At 49.2% G+C, this 22,884-nt stretch overlaps 1 long non-coding RNA gene across 1 annotated transcript in view; it reads left to right on the top strand.

The window, feature by feature from the left end:
• Positions 1-681: 681 nt before the first annotated feature.
• The window catches only part of LOC144144093 (uncharacterized), a 145,090-nt gene continuing 122,887 nt past the window's right edge, over positions 682-22,884 (top strand). The window contains exon 1 of the long non-coding RNA XR_013317153.1: positions 682-834. This is a non-coding gene — a long non-coding RNA (uncharacterized LOC144144093). The remainder of the gene's footprint in view (positions 835-22,884) is intronic.

The raw sequence follows: 22,884 nt of genomic DNA on the forward strand, positions 1-22,884 counted from the left end.
GCGCAACTATTCCTTAATCACCCTTGCAGGCAGTTTTTCCCGGTCTCGCCATCGCTCTCGTGGTGCCTCTAACTTTAGGAGCACCTGTACCTTCGTTATATATGGTTAGTTCAAATTCCTGCATTCGGCCACTGAATCCCTCCAAGCTAGGAGTTTTACTTCTAGTTTTTCTTTTGATAATTGAAATGAAAAACCCTCAAAATAAAAAGATGATCGAAGTAGATGCCACCTGTCCATCTGACCATAAAGCGTTGATTTACAAATACAATCACCAGATTTTCCTTCGCTTTCTTGGAACCTTCTGCCTGATATTATTCTTCACTTCTATCTCTGAGCAAGTTATCCATTTTTTTGTACTCTCCTCTTACGAAGGCACTTTTTTACAATACTTCGCCATTTTCTCTGTACTTAGGTCTCTAGTTGAGCCAGCATGCACATGATTGTTTTGCCTATAAAAGCTAAAAATCCCAATATACAAAAGATTATATCATGTTCTTTCTTGGGCTTCCTAACAATGCAATACCTTTCAGAGCATCCTGGTCCCAAAACAAGGCATGTGGCCAAATGTCACTGTGAATACACAATGGGGTAATTTATAAGTATACGCCGTAGGAGCTTCGTTGGATCTTTGAATTTGGTTTTTGAAGCGGGTGCGCAGTACTTAATCACTCGATCCAGCAAAAAAATTCAAACCACACTCTGAGTGGGCTGCCTGCATGTTCTGCGATTCCTAGTTTTTATAGTCAAACGAACAGTATGTGGACTATATACGTTGTGCTGGCTTCAGGATTCTCACTGGGAGTTTTTGCTGTAGATCTGGAGGACCTAAGAACTGTAAGAAAACATTTTACTTGAGTTCTGTTGCGTTTACAGTTCTTAAGAGCTCAGCCCTTACTTTCGCAAAAAAAATTGCATGGTATGTTGCCCACGTTGTAAATGTAAAATTGTGAATGTAAATTGTGACATACTAGCTAGGCCTACCTTAAAAAGGGAATGATATCTTGTATCTTGACATGGTATTGCGGTTGTCCTTCCTGCATGTAGACTGGTTCAAAAACTCAAATTTCAACCCTTACATGTGGGTGATACCGCTGTAAGATGGTACATATTCAACGTTGAATTTCCGCGTCTGGTTTTCAATCGAGAGTTTTAGCGTTTTGCCTGATCAGGAGCACATAAAAATGCTTTCTAAATTATTTATACGGTTCATTATATAATGCCTGCTGCAGGTTCAGGTATCCTCCTAATAACTCATCAAGAAAGAACGCAATTTGAGCTGCATTGCGTAAAATACTTATAAATGTTTAAGTCGGCCATTTCATGTTGCCTGAACCAAAAAGTGCACGCAAAACGGCAGATACATCGGCTAAGAATGCACCTCAAGGCAGCTTACGGATCCGCACAAAATTTCTGATGCGCAGAGCACAAAAACCGTAATGATATCCTCGAGATAGTAAAAATCCTGGGCTATCTTCATTAGCGTGAAACCTGGTGAGGGGAGAAGCATGCCGTGTATAAGTGTATTCTTGGCGCTTTGGTGTTTTGGCAAAGGAAGATAAAACGGTTGGGGTGTACTTACAGCTTTGTTGTAAAATTCTCTTGTTCTTGAAGAACGAAGCCCTTTAGCGCGAAGCGTATACGAGTCTCCCGGAGTTGCCGTAGATAAAGCTTCACTTCGCTACTTCGGGTAGTGTTCGCGGTGTGAGCAGTTCGAACCTTGAGAGCCTGAGGTGTAACCACGTCTGCCTGCATGTTCTGCGATTCCTAGTTTTTATAGTCAAACGAACAGTATGTGGACTATATACATACCCTCCTTCCACAAGCGCCCGTCATAGAGCAGCGGCCGATGGCGGGGAGAGACAGGCCTATTCTTGGATGAAACCAGCACGAACTTAAACAAAGACAAAAGAAGTGGTACACAAGGACAGCCGCTGGTTTAAAATATCAAGTGTAATATTAAGAAGGGTGAATATAAACGCTTTACAGAAAACAAAAAAAAACAACATTGCGAGTGTGCAAAACAAGTTTACAATAGCCGCGATGATAAGGAAACTGGTTCGAAACCGGCCACAGTGAGGGCCCACCCAGAGATGCAAACTTTTTGGGATAGAAACACACGCTTGCTTGGCTGACACAATTGTCTACTCGTTCTGCTATGCGGAACGCGTTCGTAATTTCGCGGTGCCTAAATGAAATGTCAATCGCAAGAACAATATGTTTACATCCGCTGTACTTAGTACAACGTGAAGAAAGAAGACGAAAAAATGACAATTCTTGCACTCTTTATCTTCCTTTGTCTTTCCTTTGTCCTTCTTCAAGTTCGCGCTGTTTTCATCACAAAAGGTTTTTCCAACTGGCCGAGCTTGCAACCCTTCTGCGGAGAGTTAGGCCAGGATGGAACTGAGCCGTGCGGGCGACCCTTGTCGGCACCTGACGGGGCACTCCGCACGGAGCAGCGGCACGATGGCCGGGAATGATAGGAGACAGGAGACAGATAGGCGGGGAGGGAACGGAGACGTGCGCAGAAGGTTTCGCCACCAGGACTAGGAAGGCGCGGATGCCTCCACCGCAGCGATAATCGTGCGCCACAAAGGAAGGCTAGGAGGCCATGTGCGGAGCAGAGCCGTGTGCGTTTGAGAAAGGCGAAGATCCTGCTGTGGTCGCTCCTACAGCGGCAATGTCAAAGAACAGGGTGAGCCAAAAAATATCCATAAGCAGTGTATTCTTTGCAAACATGCCTGTATATCACTGCGAAACCACTCCTCGACCCCATTTCAAAAATGGGCCTAGCCAGGGCCGTGAAGCTGCCCCTGTCAACAATGGTTAACCAAAGTTAAACCACAGCAATTTTAGGGGCGGAGCTCCTCTTGCTCGGGCCAAGTCCCGCGTTGCGCCGTCGATGTGCCCACTAGTTCTCGAGGCGACCGCTAGATGCGGAGCTGTGCAATATTTCACAGGTCTCCCGCTAGATTGCGCACCGCCGCTCAATGCAGCACGTCGCAAGCTACTCATCATGAACACATTGGAAGCAAAGGCAGCGGCGCGGAGTGCTCGCGACGCGGCTGTATTGCGGGCCCGCAGCCAAGACTCCGCGTTGAGAGCTCGCGAGGCGGACGAAAGACACCATCTTCGGCAGCAATTGCAAGCCAGCATTAGCATCGATCCGGAGGTGGCGGCAGCGCCGAGAGCTCGGGCACCCGAAGCAAAGTGGGCTCGTCGACAAGCGGATCCCGAAGTAAGACCCCGCGAAGCAGAGGCGGCCAGCAAGCTGTGGCAAAAGAACTTGAATCGGAGCAGTTGCGGGATAATTGCATCGATATGTAAATAATAAACATCGTGTATACAAGTGTATATACAATCACCCATATAACAACGTGTCAAGTGTTTATATGATGTGTGGGCGAATGTTTCGCGGTTTTACGGATAAGCATTAGAGCTTCGCCCAACTCATCATCATTCACTTTGTGGAGATGGCGGGATTTTTTAGCACGTGTTATGAAGTGCGAGGCGTAGCGGGTGTGCCGGTGTTTTTTTAGTACACGTGGCGTTCTATAGCGCGAGGGCTAAACGAGTTTCCCAGTGTTTTCGTACCGAGATGACATCAGACAAACGACGATTACGACGACGACGACAGGTGGTGGTTTAACAGGTTTATTGAGTGGAGTGGTTGGAAGCGAATCTGCTCCCGTCTACTCCATTTCACCAATACAGGGTCATAGACCCGGCTATACTTGTCCACTGTGCACAACAATTTCGTGAGTACTAAAAGCTGTTTGCAAAATGTCCTCCTGGGTTGGTGGTCAATCAGTAACGATAAAAATCTAATATGTCACCTAATACATCGTAGGTATTTCTGTTGAGGTAAAAACACATTCAGGGCACGAACAACCTTGTTTTGAAGCCCCGCATGAGGCCATGGACCTAGTAATGGTCCTAAACACACCACACGACGGTTATCTAATGGGAGTGTGTTGAAAAGCTCACGTCTTTTCCGTGAATATAATGGACAGTCAACATCACGTGGGAAACATCTTCCTCTGGCGCTCCGCATGCGCAGGATGATGAGTTTGCACAGTGAATTCGGAATAGAAACTACTTTGTGTAAGCCACCCCGAGTCGCATACGGTGAAGCACAGTTTCTACATTTCGTGACAGCTCCACATTCAAACGGAACTGTAAGGCTAGGTCTGTTGCGTACAGCAATGACCGGCTCGCGTCTTTATCAAACCACGCCTTTGTAGACCGTTGCTCACTTAGTTTTCGTATGATGTTCCTGATATCATAAGCGAGGAGAGGAACGGTGAGCTCGTCGCCATCGTCGTGTCGCTGTTTGGCGAGTCTGTCGGCTGTCTCATTGCCTTTTAGGGCACTGTGGCTGGGCACCCATTGGAAGTGTATGACGTGCACTTTATCATGGGCTGTTTGAAGATGTTCAGCAATCGTAAGGATCATTATTCGGTGCCCGTTTCTGGCCTCAACATTTGATAGGAGCAGAAGTGCTGGCTTAGAGTCTGAGCAGACAACCCACCTAGCACTTTGCTGCCTTGTGGCAATAAATTTGACAGCCTCCACAATGGCACAGATTTCAGCAGTTGTTGAGGATGTTCTGTGTGACAATCGAAACATCTGCTCCGCACCTGATGCAGGCACTGCGAACGCGCAAGTGAACCTACGTGTATTGCAAGATGCATCCGTGTGCACATGTAGCTTACCCGCGTGCGCGTTATACACATGCATCAACACTAAGTGGACCAACGTCGGGAAAGGAAGATTTGCCTTCTAGTCGCTACCTGAGACACCAACAGCCCCCGCTCCTAGGGGGCTTCACCCCTAAAAACTTAGAGCTTCAAAAGCAAAGTAGAGTATTCGAGTTGACGAATACATTTGGTTAATGTCGGTAATAACTGAAGTCAAACACAAGCGCTGCGAAATGCGGGGCGAGCATAAATCGCCAGCGCCATCTGCCTAATGGCTTTCGCTGAAGAAAAAATTCTATTGAGACTATTCCATCCTTTTATTTGGAAACATTTGGTGAGCTCCTTCACCGTGGTGTACGTGAGTAGATAGGTATGTTAATTAAACAAGTTCCCGCAAAGCGAGTAGCATCGTACTTGCCCGATAAAGGCGCACGCAGTGTCCCAACAACGAAAACTGAGGAAAGTTTTTGGGCATACTGTGGGAGTGAAAATAAAGGAAGGAAAAGCTGAAAGGATGATTAAGGTAACACCAGGGGGAATCGTGAAACAAGACACATGACATTGCAGCGCAGTGGACAGACGCAAAAAAGAATTGCGAAGATAATAAAAATTACAAATGGCGCGTTGTTTTGGAAAAGAGCCAGGTCCGCTGGACGCGAATTTAAAACACAAGCGGAAGTTTGTAACCGGACCTAAATGCAGCGCCGTCAAAATTTTTATTTGATATATTTTACATGTTAGCTAGGGTAACTTATGACCAGAAGATATTAAAACATATGCCGTGAATTTGAGGAATATTGATGTTAATTTCGGGCACCTCACCTCATTAATTAAAACCGCATGGCAACTTGACATCATTCGTTGGTGTTAGCTTGTTTAACTCTATGGCGCTTGTTTTCACGCCAGCCGAGATGACTTGGGCACCAGGGGCGTGAGAAGAGACCGCGGAGGCTTCGTTTTGTTCGCTGTGCAATTGTGTTCACATCATGAGGGGGCCCAGAGAGGACGTGTACAAATGAATCAGTCACCCCAAGAAAGTTGAAAGTGATGTTGGCTTTCGAAGGAGGATTTCCTTTCGTTTGTTTGGGAAACCGGCAGAGGGAGACAATTGATTTTTTAACCACCGCCGTTACCACCATGAGAATGCCTGAACCGGACGGGAGCTCGAAGTCACACAAGGAGTGAAAGGTAGGAAAAGGGCACTAGACGTTCTGTCCAGCACTGTTAGACTGCTCAAAGCTACTGGGCGATGTTTCTATTCGTCACTCGTCTGACCCTGGCGACTCGGCAGCTTGGATGCCTCGAAGGGTAGCCGACCAGTCATTGTTACGCGCTGGACTTGTGTACAAAGAAAAGAAATTTTGGAGGCGTGTGGCACAATCATTGGCGTGCACGGTGTTGACAATACTTTATGAGGAGCTGCCCAACAACCGATGACGAGCGCTAGGTCTGCTTTTAGTTGGTTGGTTTTTATTTGTGCTATGTTTGTGTTTTGCTTAACACCTCCGGGTTTCTGTATGGCAGTAAGGGTCACGTGACTATTTTGAACCCTCCTAGCTTTGTTTGTCCGGGTGGTCAATAAGTGACCTAGTCTGGGCTAATCAATGAGCTATCCTCTCTCTCAAACAGTGATGTCCCTGGTTTGGCGGAGTTGTAGGGGTAAAACCGATGAGTGTGATGTTTTTAGAGAGGAGGACTAAAAAGAGAGGGAAGCCTTGCTAGATGCGGCCCTTCCCCAACCTCTTGTATGCAATCGTGAGCCTTGAGAATTGTAAATACGTAGTGTAGGTGCAGTTTTCATATTGTACATTTCCGTTTTCTTGGAGTAGCTCATCGTTTGCTGCGTGCCGTTGACCGCGAGCCATCGTTTTATCGGATCATCGTTTCGATAATCGGCCGACCGATTGAACCCAAAGTGGGTATCGACGAAAATTAACTATTCGGGTGGTAAGTTTGGATTTGGCTCATATTGAATTTAAACACTCAAGTTGGTGTTGTATTCCTACGAAAACTTTATTTAAATTGACGTTCAAGCAATGTGCGATTGAGTTTTGGTGGAAAAGGCAAGGAAAATATGCACCAGCGCGTCAACAACAGTAGAACAGGGAGAGCAGGGAGAGCAGAACAGTCCTGTTGGCTCCATTAGCTCCTTTTTTGGAGCTCTTCGCTGAGATACTTATGTTGGGCACACCTCAAGGCATTAACGAAGCAAGCAATCTTTCCATTGCTTTGCCATAAATTTCCAAACGCTTCACACGAAAACTGCTTATATCTTATTCTTCACCTTGATGAAGTGGTTCATACTCCGAGAGCGGGGGGTGGGGGATTGGCCAGGGCCTGTAAGCGGCCGCTTTTTAGTTAAGTACTGATATGGTAAAGATGTGAATAAAGAACAAATAAATATAACTAGAGTTATTTCGTTGGAACTGGGGAGACGAATAAAATCACTGTTTCACATCTCTGTTTCGTTTCGTTCGCTTCTTCCGTTCAATTCGTCGTTGACATCTGGGGAGAGATCTTTCTATCTACTATTTACCGCCTGAATGCATATTGAAGCTTAGAAACGCTAAAAAAAGTATTAAAGCTGTTCCACTCAATGTGAACGCTGTCGGAATTGCAGAGAAGTGATTCGCCATAATGGGCTGTTATGGCCCATGCAATTCAAATTTCCTTCCTTCGCAGTGCTCGCGCGCCCCCCACCTGAAACTGCGCCAGCCGTAGTTCTGTTCCTTTTGCGCTTGCTTTAATTTCGTAAGAAGGAGCCTTTCTGCGTCATTTGCAACGCACCATTTTTTTCTTGCGCGGCTGGGGCTTTTCTGCGGCATTTCAAACGAGCCATTGTTTTCTTGCACTGCAGGTGTTTTCGCTTAGTATTATAAAAACCCACCCAAAGAGCCTTTCTAACTAAGTGAACGCGGGCGCTGCCGGCTAATTACGTATATTTTGCCTCAAATCTACCAGTAGTTTTCTTTGCGCTATAAAATGGGGAGATGTAGGACAAGCCCCAGCGGTTCACGAATTTCGAACGCTTATACAAACCGCTTGCCTTTCGAAGCCTCTGGCGTACGCCGCGAACGACAGTGTTACCACGGTACGCCCTGTTGCTCTACTTCGGTCCAGCGAGCGAACTACCACGACAAGGCGTGCGCTTAAAGTGCTCTGCACTTAAAACTTCCGAAAACACCCATGAAAGAGCCTGAACACTGAACAGTCAAGCCAGAAGGGAGCTCCCATGGGTCAAATGCATTTGGCTCATTTTCACCCGTAAAACCGTAGGATGAGGCTCATTTTCGACACGAACTACAATCTGCGTACACGTCTTCAGGGCGTTATCTCAGCTATTTTCGAGCCACACCCTTTTTAGCGGAACGTTGCCGATTTTTTCTGGTTATTACAGCTTTATCCGACTTAGTTGCGGTTTCTGGATCTTACTCATTTCGAAAAAAACGCCTCATATAAGGTATTTACAATACGGCTTTTCCATTTCCGACAGAATATGTAATGCCATGCTGTACCTGGGCTTTTTATCACACACCGTTTTATTTCTGAAGGGGTTGCACGCATACGTTAATTGCGACTGTTTAGTCGAACTTTATTCCATCTTGTATATACCGAAACGTGTTGCTTGCTTGATTGATTGATTGTGGTGTTTAGCGAGCCGACGCAACACAGGCGACGAGGCGCGCCGTAGTGGATGGCGCCGGATTGATTCTGACCACCTGGGGATCTTTAACATGCGCCGAAATCTCGTACACACGGCCGTTTTTGCTTTCCGCCTCCATCAGAAAAGCTGCCGCCGCGGCCGGGATTCGAAACAGCGACCTCGTGCTCAGCAGTGTAACGCCGTAGCCACTGAACCACCGCGGCGGTTGTAAAGCGATGCACTCTAATTCCAAACTAAAATGGCACTCCACACTGGTAAGCAAATTTGCTACGAAATAAATGGTTTAGTGTCTATAAAGAGTGAACATATGCCTATGAATTCGTGGTTTCTTTTCGCTTGCAATATATTAGCCATGCTAAACGTATGAAGCTCTAGGTTTAGCATTTAAAGTAGTAGTCATTTTGGTAAAATAGTGATGTCTACTTGTTAGTTTCTCTGAGCAATGAAACTCGGTATTCCTGACACTACCTATTAATTTTAGCAGTTTCAATAGCTCGTAACACTTCATGTTAAGGAGCATACGTACAAATATTTGTTTTTGGGTTGCAATATTGACGGCTGGGTCCATTGGACTTGCTGCTTCGCCGTTACAACTGTCATGTTCGAAAATATTCCCCTCAGTTCCCTTTTTTATGTCTCTTTTGTGGTGTATTACTTATGTTCCCATGCTTCCACATTTACGGCAAAATTTTCCAACACTAGCATATATCACCATTTGTTGTCTGCGCCGTTTCCGCAACTCCGGTTAAGGCCGCTAAATCCTGGTCAAATTTTAAGTGCAATGCACTTCTTAAGCGACCCTGAACCTGCGTCCACCGGCGATGTCCGCGCACGTGGAGATGGGAGCGCGCAGCCTGGCCGCTGACATAGCACATACCCACGTGGGGGATTGGCTAGGAATCTCGTCGTCTTCCTTGGCAACGGGGGGAGATGGGCGCGCGCTGCCTGGCCGCTGACATGGCACATACCCACGTGGTGGATTGGCCAAGAATCGGGCGTGAGAAGGGCTAATGCACCTGCTTAAAGGAGTACTGACACGAAATTTCAAAGCTGAGATCCGCTCTAGCAATCAAGTACAACGACAACACACATAGGTGTCTGTGAATAAATGCATCTTTCTTTCTTTGTAGTTGAGTGTGTGTGTGTGATCTCTCTTTCGCGAACATTACCGAACCGCGCAAATTCAACTCGTGCATTCGCACTTTCACATTCTTCCCCTCGGGGAAATGCGGGGAATTTTTTATTCTTAGCTCCCATGTTCTGACTGCATGCGACTGCCTACTTGGTTTGCTCTTTCGCCAATGTTTTAAATTAGAGGTCCTCGGATCTTCCGTATTGCTTCCCCGCTCCTTTCTGCCATTTCTTCTTGTGGCACTGAATAGAAACTTACAGGGACAGTAAGCACGCCGCGCTTGCTCAGAGGCTATGGTGTTCGGATGCTGGTCACAAGGACGCGGGTTCGAATCGCGACCGCGGTGGGAGCTTTTCTGATGAAGGTGAAAAGCGAAAACGCTTGTGTTTTCGAGATTTCGGCGCTCGTTAAAGATCCCCAGGTGGTCAAAATTAATCCAGATCTCTCCCACCTACGGCGCCCCTCATCGTCTGTGTAGCGTCGGTGCGTTAAACTATAGAATCAATCAATCAATCAATCAATCAATCAATCAATCAATCAATCAATCAATAAATCAATAAATCAATCAATCGAACAATCGGTCAATCAATCAAATAAAGGGAGAGTAAAGGCTGAATAAAATTTTGTTTTAACTGAAAAATATTACGTTCCGTAGCTCTCTCGGCTTTTTTTGGAAGAGCAATGACGCGTTATTTGTTGAGAAATAAGTAAATGTAGCTAGCATTTCTTTCTCCCGTTTCCCTTTCACTTTTTTCTGACGTTGCCACTGCGTCACATAGAAAGAGTGAGGCACCGGTCCGCTATGTCGTGCAAACTCCTGGCGCTAGGCCTTCTCACGCTGGAAGCGGTAGCTTTCCCGTTTCCAAGCCAGGGTGACAACGACAGCGTTTTTCCTGCGGAGGAGACCGGCACGGAGTTATGACATGTGTACCGATAAAACGACAAATGCTTTTAAATGTTCGAGCGGCTGGTGTGCCCGCCTACAATAACACCCAGAACCCATCTACCCGGCAGATAACGAAGCCCCTTCTGAAGTTACACGTGCTGTTTCTAATATCGTGCAAATGTGGCCGCCCGGATAGCCGCCTCTCAGGTGTGCGCCTTTCACCTTTCCGCGTATGGAGATAGCGGCCATCACATAATCTCTTCTCTCACGTGAAAATAGCATGAAATAAGCACTCTCTTCCCGTGCACCTCGTGGAGTAGTCCTTGTGGCATCACAACAAACATAACAAACATCACAAGAGTAGAATTAGGCGACGGGCGCTTTACACATTGTTTATAAACGGCGGCTCGCGGCGAGCGAACGAACACAAGGTCGGATCGTGTGGCTACCCAGCTTCAGTAAGTACCCTGTACCTTCTACGGGTAGTAATGGTAGAACCCGCTGCAGGCCCACTTTACCGATAGCCACATCAGCGTGAGGTCAACGGAAGATTAGGAGCTCAGGCGGGTCGCTTAACCACTTACACCTTGTCACTTTTGCGGCTTCCTGCCTTGCTTATTGCTTGCAGAAGCATTAGCGTTCACTGTCGTAGCTTACTGAGTTCGCTAATATCGCACAAATAATTTTAAATACCAAACCAAAAGCATGATGGCTGACTGAAGCGTGAGGGAATCAGCCTGTCTCACAATGTGTAAAAGCTCTACTCTGTATTTTCTAAATCACGTCTGTTTAGGAATGCTTTGATTTACATTTATCTTACCTGCTCCATCACGTAGAGACTTTTGAATTCAAGAAAATGTTTATAAATGCTTCTCCAATGAGCTCTAAACCTTCACAAATTTTCTGACGTCACAAATCGTAGTACCCAGACGTGTACGGGCGTCCACTACTGTTCGCACGTCTTTGTTCATTTTCTGCCTTTTTAAACGGCTAGTATTAGCGACAACGGCGTATCTAGACTCTCGTCACTGTAAGGTACTGATGCCGGCAAACTTGTTTCCGCACTTTAGTGTCTCTTTATATAATCACAATGCCAGAACCTTTATCCCGATCACATTCGGAAGGAGTGTATGTTTTCGACAGAGAATGACTTCAGTTACCTGTGCTTCAGCCTTTAAATTCTAAACTAACGGATGTCACGAACCCATGGTGTCCAAAACCTTGCTGTTTATTATGGTGCCTTAACCAGAAACTAAGGCCCTAAACAATCAGTTCTGTTTCGACCTTAAAATGAACACCATTAATTACAAAGGTTTGTCTGTGCAATTGCGTTCTCAAGATGACGGCATCTGACTTTGCCCCTTATCATACTGAAGCTTCACTCTACTGCCAGCAGCTTAAGTTTACTGACAACGGAAGCGGTGGCCAAAACAAACCGCTCCGCCGTCTCGCTCGGTGGCGCCTGCTGTCGAGGCCGCGCACAGCGAAGGCACGGATTATCAGTACAGCACACATGCTGCTATTGCCCGCTTTTTCGCCATTGCATAACGCTCTCATCAATTCGCGGCAGGCGAACTTCGCCGCCCGCTTGCAGGCTGCTGCCCAACACACCATCTCTGAAAACTGCCTGTTCCCTCAATGGGCGACAACGCTGCTCCACTGGTAGAATTGGCGCGCTAGTGATTATAGCGTGCTTTTAGCTGTTTTCCAAACTCCTCCGCATCATGTATTAAAGCAGAAAACACTGTGAAGCAGAATGACGTTAGACAAAACACCACCTTTGCCAGCTGTGAGCATAACTGCAAAGTTATAGCGTGCTGAAAATGTAAGCGAATTTGAAAGATTATTCATGGTTTTAATTAGCATTTATTAAAACCATGGCTTTAGGGTTTAAATAACTATTGCAGTGTTTTGGTATGTATTACATTGATATATGAAACTTTGTTTGCCGTATGCAGGATACGTGCCATTTGCAAATTCAAGGGAACACCAACTTCGTTGTTCTTTCACGTACAACGCAACCATACACACATTTATGGTTTAAAACCTCCATTGCGATACGAGATACAATTAAAGCAGGCTTGGGATGCCCAGCGACTACAGAAATGCATGAAATCTGTATTCTTGAATTATGTTTATTTCCAACTGAAAAGAGTAGTGGGAGTTCTCGGGCACTTTCAGTGACAGGAGTTGAAATTAAAGGGTGCGATCGAAAGTGTGATTGGTCAGTCGATGATTGAAGATAAAAAGATGAGTAGCTTGTGGTCGAAGGCAGGTGGCAAGCGCCGGCGTAGTTCAAAATATCCAATTTCATTTAGGGGTATTTTTTACAAAGCTTTGCATAGGACAGTGGTTGTCCTAGCGATTGTGCGCAGAACAAACGGGGTCCGTGAGCGCACTTCGCAGTGTCCCTGGGGGCCTCCGCGACACTCCCAAATTTCTTTTTATTTTCAAACCTTGCCGCGACCCCAAAAAAGTAGCTTTGACTCATGGCAGTTATAAACAAATTCGCGGCATAGCACAGAATTTAAAGCTGCATTTTTCGCACAACGTTTCAACTATGCCTGAATCCCACATACACAAAAGACGGGCATAAAAATATTTGTATGAGTGACTTTCGCTGCAACAGCTGCCTGAATATAAACACACATGAGCATGTTTCATCTTAGGGGGTCTTCGGCATGCTGACAGCCGAATACCAATAGTATAGAAAATGAGAGGTCGGGTAATGCTCACGTGCTCCTGCCTCCCCTATCTATTCAAAACTCCAAGCACTTGTGTTTCATTGCAGAAATGCCGCCTCCCCAAGGGACGTCACACCAATGAGTGAGGACGACTTATCAATTAACTGATACTAAGCCGCTCATTGGCCTAAATGAGCTCGATATACGTATCATCAAACTAACCAGCTTCATCAAACTCTGATTTATGCGGTTTAACAAAGTGCCGGGCCTGCTGGAAAGGCTGCCGATTTCACGTTGAGGAACAAGGTTTGCTGCAATTTTTTTATGTAACGCCACCATTGGAGCAGTGCCCTCTGCGGCATTCTTGCGAATAACAAAGCAAGAGCACAGCAGTCCCCTTGCATTATTGTTGTGGGGACCCGTGTTTCCCTACGCATCGTCCGCACATGTTCTGGCGAGCTGGGAGCCGCCATTATCCGCAGCCGGCACGTCACGTGAGCCTTGACATCTTCGTGACGCCATACGACACGCCGAAACGGCTTGCCGTGAGCGTGTGCGTGATGGCACGGGAAAAGGAGGACCTGCTTGTCGCTTTCTACCGTGTCACCCACTCCTGGACAGCCTGAGGAGACCTCCTTTCCCGCAAGCCGTTAAGTTGGACGCCCGATCGTTCCGCCAGGACACGTATTTTCAAACACTTCGCTGCACACCACTCCAAGTCCCACGTGTCTTCGTGCTATACAGAACGTTAATGAGAATTGGTGTTGCGTTCGCCCAGAATTTAAAGCGACCTAAAAAATACCAAGTCACCATTTATAAAAAAAGTAACACAAAGAATTAAGTTATTCTGCAATAAAAAAAGATGGATTAGAAAAAAAACGCCCACCTCCCCTCGCGGGAACCCCGGTGTGATGCGACGCTGAAGAGGGTTCTGTTGGGTGTTTCTGTTCGGTCGATTAGTCGAATTGCGTGAAACGCGTAGTGAACTTGAATTGCGGTTCAATCAAATCGTTGGATTCCATGCGAGAGGATGCCGGCGTAGCGCACCCGAAGGAGAGTAGACCGCGGAGAGAGAGAGAGTACTGCACATGCGCACACCGTGCAGCGCCGCGCGCAGCGCCGTCCACCGGCGGAGTGAGAGTGCGCTGCGCCACTCGCCCGCAGATGTTGGGCGAGAGTGTTCGCTATCGGAGATAGGAGAGGGATGAGCGGAGGAAAGACGCAGCTGTGCGGACGCGGACAACGACAACGACGGACGCAGGACAGGGCCGCCGGCAAGAGATGCTCCTCTCAGCGTCACATCTAATAACTGAAGAAAAATTTAGTGCCCTTCCACTCTGTCAAGAAGGATAATCTGCACAGCCGCACGTCCTCCATAGAGTGCACGAAACAAAACGCGTTTGTTTATAATTTTGACCGAACATACTTCTTAGCCAATTACCTCAATGAAATTTGCAAAAGACCGGGCTTTCTCCTGGCGGACAAATGTAGAGGTGTCTCTTTCCCTCCGGAGTCGTAGGCATCTTAGTGTTTGTGTAAAGCGCCAACCCAATCCACCATGCCACAGATAACACCAGACCGGTCGCATTCGGCCCCTTGACGGCCACGTTGAGCCTCACGCCACCACAACGGCCATGTCATCAGTAAGGGTATGAAACCCATAACTCCCTGCCCTCTACCCCCGCCCTCCCACCACCCTTCTCTCCCAGACCGTGCACGTATAAAGTGGCAAGCGGTCACGCGCGGGTGCTTAGAAGTGAAAGCTACTGTTGAACATATCGCTCGGAAAGCCCTTAAGTTGAACGAGTTGTAATGGTCCACGTAGGCGTTCCAAGCGAGTCGGTTGTTGTTCTTTCGGGAGATTCGTAGCTACATGAACAGGTGGAATTTTAGGCGGCAACGGTGGCGGCAGCGGCTTTCCGTGGTTTTCATGCCCATTCACGCTTCTGCTCGGGATGGCGCTTCTTATGTTTCCGCTATTCTTCCACCAAGCGAGCGACATGCATCCGTCCCGTAGCGAGTTAACACCTCGAAGGCTTCCATCTTTATACATGTACACACACACGTGGGTGTCCCCTTCAGCGCCCAGTCGTAGGCATCTCATTGTCTGTGCAACGCACCAACCCACACCCAAACCGCACGACTGCAGAGGATAGCTGACTGGGCGCATTGAGCAATGAGTGTGCTACATTTAAAACTCCCACCAGCACAATAGGTATGTCGTCGGTAGCGGCACGAAGCCCTCCTGTGCGTGCATGTCTTCCCATTCACCCCGAACCTGTGCACGCCTCAACCACCAACGTAGGATATTCGCCTAATCAGACATTAAATACACTGGCTAATAAGAGGAAAACTTTATGTGCGACCAGACTAAGACATATTATTTTTCTTCCACTAGGGGAACTATGACCATTTCGTCACCGAGGCCGCCCACGCGAAAATGATGCTGGGAATAGCTTTTAACCAAAAGAAGAATAATATTCAAAGACAGAAAACGTTCAAAGCCGGTAAACGTCTGGTTTCGTTAATAATGCCCAGAGCTCTGCCAAGCTGAAGCAACCACCTCGCACGTTTTCACAGCGAAAGCGCCTAATCGCTCGTTCATTGCAAGGGTGAAAGGATGTGGAGACGGGGATAGAGGAAAACGGTACGCGCGCGTGCCATCAAAACAAAATTCGATCACACCTATCACCTAACTTTTGGAGGACTCGTAGGCACGTCGCTTGAAAGACGGCGCAACAGCGAGCTCTGCAATCTATATTCATCGCTCCGGGCCACTGACCCTGTGACCCGAACCACCCGGTCTACTCTATTCGGCAAGTCTCCAGGGTCATTCTGATCCATCATTTGTCGCATATGACCGCATACACGTTGGGAACCAAGTCTTCGATGGCGTAGTCATGCCCGGAGCTCGCCAAGCTTAATCAAGGAGTTCGAATTTAGGGCCATGAAAATGGCGTGATCGCCACTGTCACCACGTGCCGGCGATGCATCTCCAAAGCACGCACTCTTGCCACCGAAGAAACTTATCTTCGGTACATCGGCATGCCCTTGCAAGGAGCAAGCTCGCCCAGCCACAGCCTGCCTCAAGACAGCCTGCCGAGAACAACGACATTCGTGCAGCTGAGGTACGCCGCCAAGTGACGAGACAGCGCCGAACCAGCAGCATCGGCTGTGCACGCAGCCTAAAACTCCGCTTAGCCGGGTGCAAGGATTACCTTGCTGGCCATGCACGCACCACTGAACTGCTTCAAGCTCGAGGGAGGAGACCTCTCCCTCTTGGCGCTGTATCGTCGACCATGACGCCCTCCCTGTTTACGTCTGGCAATCACTGTGCAGGCTTAGAAACGCAGCAGATCCCTCTAGACGCCGATGCAGGCGACCAGGTGGTCAGCATGGTCTGTGCGCCGCCAAAATAACGCGCCGAGACCCCGCAGAGAGTTTGAGAGAAGAAGAAGAGTATGCCGAGGAGAGATCTGCTGACATGTCAACAGTGGACCCAGAGACGGCGGCCAATGCGGGCGCCCCAACCCAAGCGCCGCAGCCAGACCAGCGATGCTCCGCAAGGCGTGACAATGTCCCAGGCTGCGCAGATCGGCACAACACGAAAGGCCAAGTCACGCTCCCACTTGAGCTCCCCCTGCGCATTACCGGCGCCTTACGTCCACTGGACAGGTTGCGATGGCAGCTTCTGTAGGGTAGTTTCCTCAGCGCCCTGCGTCCTCGTCGAATGGTGCCCCCGCTACCTCACCGAGTGGCGCCGCGCTCGCCAACAAGCTTGAACGCTTTGCGCAGCGCGCCGCTGAGCTTCGTGACAGAGCGGCGGCCGCGTCAACTCTGGTGGCCGAGGAAGAAGATGGTGATGCGGTGCGCTGCGTGGTCACTCCGATAGATTTAGCGACCACTGGGGTCCCCACAGAAGGACGAAACAACGCCGGACGTTGTTCTGACTACGTGGAGGGCCAGTGGACGCAGAAGACATCAAAGGCACGTCGCCGCAAAGAGTGGAAGCTTGTTTCCAGGCGACCGATACACCAGCCTGCAGTCGGCACCTGCCTGTTCCACCCTACTGACCGCTCTACCTCCTTCCGTGCGGTATCGAGGGAGGCAGTCGCCTGTGAATTAGACGCTGTCGCCGTTGTCTCCCAAATGAGGATGAACACTCAGACGTTGTTGCCGCCGATGGCGAGACTACTGAGTGCCTGTTTTCTCTGCTGCCAAGAGAGGAAATATGCGGTATACCCGTACGAGCCTACCGACCCGTCGGGGGCGGCACAAGTCCCAGCCTCATCTTCGGCGCGGACCCGCAGCTCATGTCGGATAAGATATTGGCCAACATTAAATTCGAAGTGCCGGTAAGTGAAGTGTCCCTGCAGCGCGATGCTGCAGTGGTGACGCACTTTGCGGGACCGTTCCCACCCCCTTCGTTGCTGCCTACAAGCTGCTGCTCCCCATGGGAGCCTGCCTCCCCAGTCCTACCGAGTACGGCCGATTTGGAGACTTGACCATGTGACGGCTGGCTGCAAGGGAACCGTGAAGTGTGCGCGTTGTGGGGGAGGACACAACTCACAACAGGGCCCTTCAGCTGTTGCTCGTTGCTCGCTGCTCCGACTGTAGTGGCCGCCACAGCGTGACGGACCCCCGTTACCGCCGCTGGCAGCACGAGCGCCGTGTGGCCACAGCCATGGCCCAGGTGCTGCAGCCTGTGCCACGTGCTGAGGTCGAGGCGTCGGTTTGACCGGCGCAGCCCAGCTACGCCGAGATGGTCAAGCGGCGCAGCCCCCAGCAGCAGTCACAGCTTGGCCCACAGACACCCCAGGGACGACTCCAGCCCCAGTCAGCGCCCGAGCGGAAAGCAGCCAGGAGGCCCACTGCCCAGCAGCCCGTCCCGCCCGCACCCCCAGTCGTTCCGCTTGCAGCCCCAGGCCCAGAGCAGCTAATGCCCCTCCTCCAGGCCCTGACATATAGCTTGGTGGGCCGACTGCCCACCGATGACCCTGCAAGAATGGCGGCCGCAGACGCCCTGGCCCTCTTGAGCCCCCCCACCCACCTCCACCATGGCTAGCAGACCACATGGGAAAGCCAGCGGCCACGCATCCTCCAGTGGAACTGCAACGGCCTAGGCCATCGCAGCGCGGATCTGACTGAGCACCTGTTGCGGGAGTGCTTCGACGTGCTGGCACTGCAGAAAGTGTACATCTACAGCGACATCCCATGCCTGCCGGGCTACGTGTGTCATCTCAGCGCCACGAGCTGCCGCCTGAGGTCTTGCAGCAGCACACCGTGCCGCGACGACATTTACCCACCGACAAAGTCGCGGGCAGCGGTCTATGTGCGCGCCACCTTCAATAGCGCTCCTGTTTACGTGGCCCCAGTTGTTGACGGCCCAATGAAGTGTGCCGCCGTGACAGTACGCACGGGGACAATGGACACTACCGTGACCAGCGTCTACATTCATTCGCAGCAACCATGGAACGCCGTGGCGCTGTGCCCGCTGCGCACAAACCTAGGCTCGGACGCTGTACGGTGCGGTGACTTCAACCGCACATGACTGTTGTATGGTAATTACATTACGCCACCACAGATGGCTGTGCCATCTGTTGTCATCTGTAGATATGCATGCGGACATCATCAATGACGGTTGTTGAAGGTTAGCCTGCAGTGGTGGCTCCCGCGCCGATACTACACTGGCGACGAGGATGGCCGCTGGAGCCGGAATAACACCCCCACCACCGTTTCTTTCCACACCTGGCACGCCAGCTGTGCCATGAGTTGTCATGAGCTGTGCCATGAGCTGCCATGAGGCCGGACCTGCTTCGCGTGCGGGCGCCGCGGCCATTTCAAGTATGTCTGCGGAGCTCTTGACGGGATAGGGGACAACTGCAGGCGCAAGTTCATGAGGTTTTCCGTGATGAAGATGAAGACAGCGTATTCAGCATCTTGACTTTCCGTACTGGCAAGTGTATCGGAATCCACGTCGACGTCATGGTGCGAGCCGTTGACTCGCCGTTACCTACAAAGGTCATTACGTTTCTTGTTGACACGGATTCAGCGCTTTCAATACTGGCAGAGAATCACTTCAGAAGCTTGTTTAGCGACAATGTGCAGCTTCACAGCCCCCGTGCAACCCTGGTAGACTTCTCCCGCCAGAAGATCCCCGCACTCGGCCTGTTCCAAGCCGAAGTGATTTACAAGACACAAGCAGCTTCCGTGGCTTTTTCATGTCACCCGCAGTGGAACGTCGCTCCTTGGTCTCGACGCCGTACAAGCCTGGGACTTGAAATTCTATGCACTGAACCCTGCTGCGTGAACACGGCCACCGGACCAATTTTTTAGACGCCGGGGGATTTCAATTTGAAGCCCATAGTGGCTCATATTCAGCGCAGTAAACAAAACAGGGACACAGTAGACAAGGACAAGCGGTACTTCCAACTGAAATTTATTGAATTAGGATGAAATATATAGCAGCAAAAATACAAGAGATACCGAAAAGGTTACGATTATAAACAGGTTAAAATAACGGAATCGCTTGCCGATGTCCCACACGTGCCAGTCATTACCATGACCAGTTCTTTTTTAAGAATGCTGCCTCCTTATCGCACAAGGCGACTGATGTCGTGCTTACACACTCAAAATCGCCTAGTTCCATTTCAGCGCCCTCTACTATCTCACGCGTGCGCTGATCAGAGTCGTGAAACAATACGATAGAGTTTTTAAAGTATGGCTCACACTTTGGACATTCACCGCAGTTAGTCGACAGGTTACCATCCTTTTTTTGTGGCATTTCACGTACTTGTTTTGGTGTCCAACGTTACAGCCAGTATGTTATTTTTGTACAGGACATGTATCTCTGCAGAGCCTCTCGAGCTTGATTGGTGCGGACATTACAACGCGAACCCCAGCCCTCTGTCCCATTTTCTTTACCCGATGTGTGATACCGTGCAAATACGGTATAACCGTCGTCTTACGGCACTCGTTGCAGTTATGCTCACTTGTTGCGGCCGCTTTTATTACCTGTTTCTCACGCCTGCGGACAGTCTCAACGACTGCCAGAATGACGTGTTCAGGATACCCTGACCGTCTCAGGCGAGATACCTGCGCCTCCACAGCGCTCTGCACGTGATTGACACAGGATTTCTTTAGACCATTGCTGAAGCACATCGTTGCTACTGAGCGTTTCACCAGTTTGGTGTGTGCATAGCTAAATGGCAAGAGGGGCTTCTGAATGCGGGATGCGTAACTCCAGCAAACCTGTTTGTCCGAAAACAAGAGGCTCATGTCCAGGAACTTTAGCGCGTTACCTTCTGGTACTTCGTGAGTTATCTGAAGTGGTTTCAGGCAATCTTCGCACACTGCCAGTGTTGACCTCACATCATTGTCAAAGCTAGACGCACCCCTACGAAGGACAACCAAAAAATCATTCATGAACCTGTACACTTCGGCGACCTTTGTTGACATCCATCTACCCGCCAGCACCCGCAGCCAGAAGCCCCTCTTGGCATTTAGCTTTGCACTTACCAAACTGGTGAAACGCTGAGTAGCAACGATGTGCTTCAGCAATGCTCTAGAGAAATCCTGTGTCCATCACGTGCAGAGCGCTGTGGAGGCGCAGGTCTCTCGGCTGAGACAGTCAGGGCATCCTGAACACGTCATTGTGGCAGTCGTTGAGGCTGTCCGTAGACGTGAGAAACCGGTAATAAAAACGGCTGAAACCAGAGAGCATGACTGAAACGAGCGCTGTAATACTGCAGTTATACCGTATTTGCACGGTATCGCACATCGGGTAAAGAAAATAGGGCAGAGGGCAGGGGTTCGCGTTGTAATCTCCGCACCAATCAAGCTCGAGAGGCTCTGCAGAGATACATGTCCTGTACAAAAAGAACATACTGGCTGTAACGTTCGACACCAAAACAAGTACGTGAAGTGCGATAGAGGGGTTCTGTACCGGGTCCCGTTAGCCTGTTGAAGAGTATATGTAGGGCAGACGGCACCATGTGTCAACTCCAGGTAACGTGAGCATCAAAATAACGTACACAAAAGAAAGGATGGTAAACTGTCGACTCAGTGGCGTGAATGCCTTAGGTGTGAGCCATACTTTAAAAATTCTGTGATATTGTTTCCCGACTCTGAGTAGCGCACGCGTGAGATAGTAGAGGAAGCTGAAATGCAACTAGGCGATTTTGAGTGTGTCAGCGGGACATCAGTAGCTGTGTCCGATAAGGAGGCAGCGTTGTTAAAAAAGAACTGGTCGGTAAAAAGCGGCAAGTGATTCAGTTATTTTAATCTGTGTATAATCGTAACCTTTTCGGTATCTCTTGTATTTTTGCTGCTATATATTTCACCCTGATTCAATAAAATTCAGTTTAAAGTAGCGCTTGTCCTTGTCTACTGTGTCCCTGTTTTTTCTGCGCTGAAGATGAACGTTATGAAATACCAACTAGCCTGAACACAAGCCCATACTGGGTCAGGCTTCCTTGAGAGCAAGCAGCCACAAACTACTGATGGGAACAGTGAGCTTGGCCCCCCGACGTGTGGCATGCCTTCCATGTTATGGGAAAATTTCGCGCACTGGGTATCGCCGGGCATGCACCTTGCCAGAGGTGTCCAGCACAAGGTGAAATTAAGAGAGCGGGTGGCCCCTGTTGCACAAAAACTTCGACGCCTGCCATTTGCCGTGAGGAAATCGGTCTCTGGCGAACTGCACCGTGTCCTAGCTGCCTAAGTTATTTAGAAGGTCAACGCATCTGAGTGGGTGTCCAGAATCGTCGCAGTAACAAACGGGGATGGAACCGTTACACTCTGCGTCGATTTGAGAGAGCGGAACAAGGCGGTGGTGGTGGACAACTTCCCACTGGCCCACACAGAAGAGCTTCTGCATGCCCTGAGGGGAGCATAGCATTTTTTGAAGTTAGATTTGGCCTCAACACATTACCAAGTTGCTCTTCATCCCTACAGCAGATATTTAACAGCGTTCATTACCCATGAAAGAGTGTTCAGATATAAGAAGGTCTGCTTTGGCCTCGCATCAGCCCCTGCAGCATTCCAGCAGCTAATGACTGGAATTCTTCAAGGCTGCAAAGGCGTTCTTTGCTAGATCGATGATATCATTATTTTCGGAGAGACTGAGGAAGAGCACATAAGAAACCTCGAAGAAGTCCTGCAGCGCATCTCAAGGTCGGGGTTGAAGTTGAACGACGAATGTGTTTTCATTGTCATAGAACTGTCTTCTCTCGAAAATCGCGTCAGTGCTGAAGGAATAGCACCGCTTCAAACAAAGGTTGAGGCAATTATCTATGCCCCAACGCCGACTGACGCAGCCAAGCTTCGGTCCTTCCTGGGCCTCATCAAGTACAACGCGAGGTTTGTCCCACGCCCTGCTATTGAAGTAAAGCCTATGCGCCAACTGCTCCGCTAGGAGACTCCCTTCGTCTGGGATGCAGTCTCAGAAGCAAGCTTCCTATAGGTAAAAGAGCTTCTGGCCTTGCTTAACGTATTGCGCATGTTCGATCCAGCGCTCCCATTCATTGTTAGTACTTATGCATCTGCGTACGGGTTGGGTGCAGTTTTGCAGTAGAGCGATGGCCGCCGCATTCACACAGTTGCATTTGCGCCAAGAACATTGACTAAGACCGAGAGGAGGTACTCTACTGCTGAGAGTGAAGCTTGAGCATTTGTCTGGGCATGAGAAAAATGGCAAGTGTACTTATGGGGATGACTATTCACGCTGCAGACGGATCATCGTTCGTTAACGGCATTACGGTCTACCCAGGGAATGGGGCGACAACCTTTTTGGATTGCAAGGTGGTCGGAACGACTTTTTC

Source organism: Haemaphysalis longicornis, unplaced genomic scaffold, assembly GCF_048455015.1.
Source record: "Haemaphysalis longicornis isolate Haplotype H1 unplaced genomic scaffold, Haemaphysalis longicornis Haplotype H1 scaffold_61, whole genome shotgun sequence".
Taxonomy (NCBI): domain Eukaryota; kingdom Metazoa; phylum Arthropoda; class Arachnida; order Ixodida; family Ixodidae; genus Haemaphysalis; species Haemaphysalis longicornis.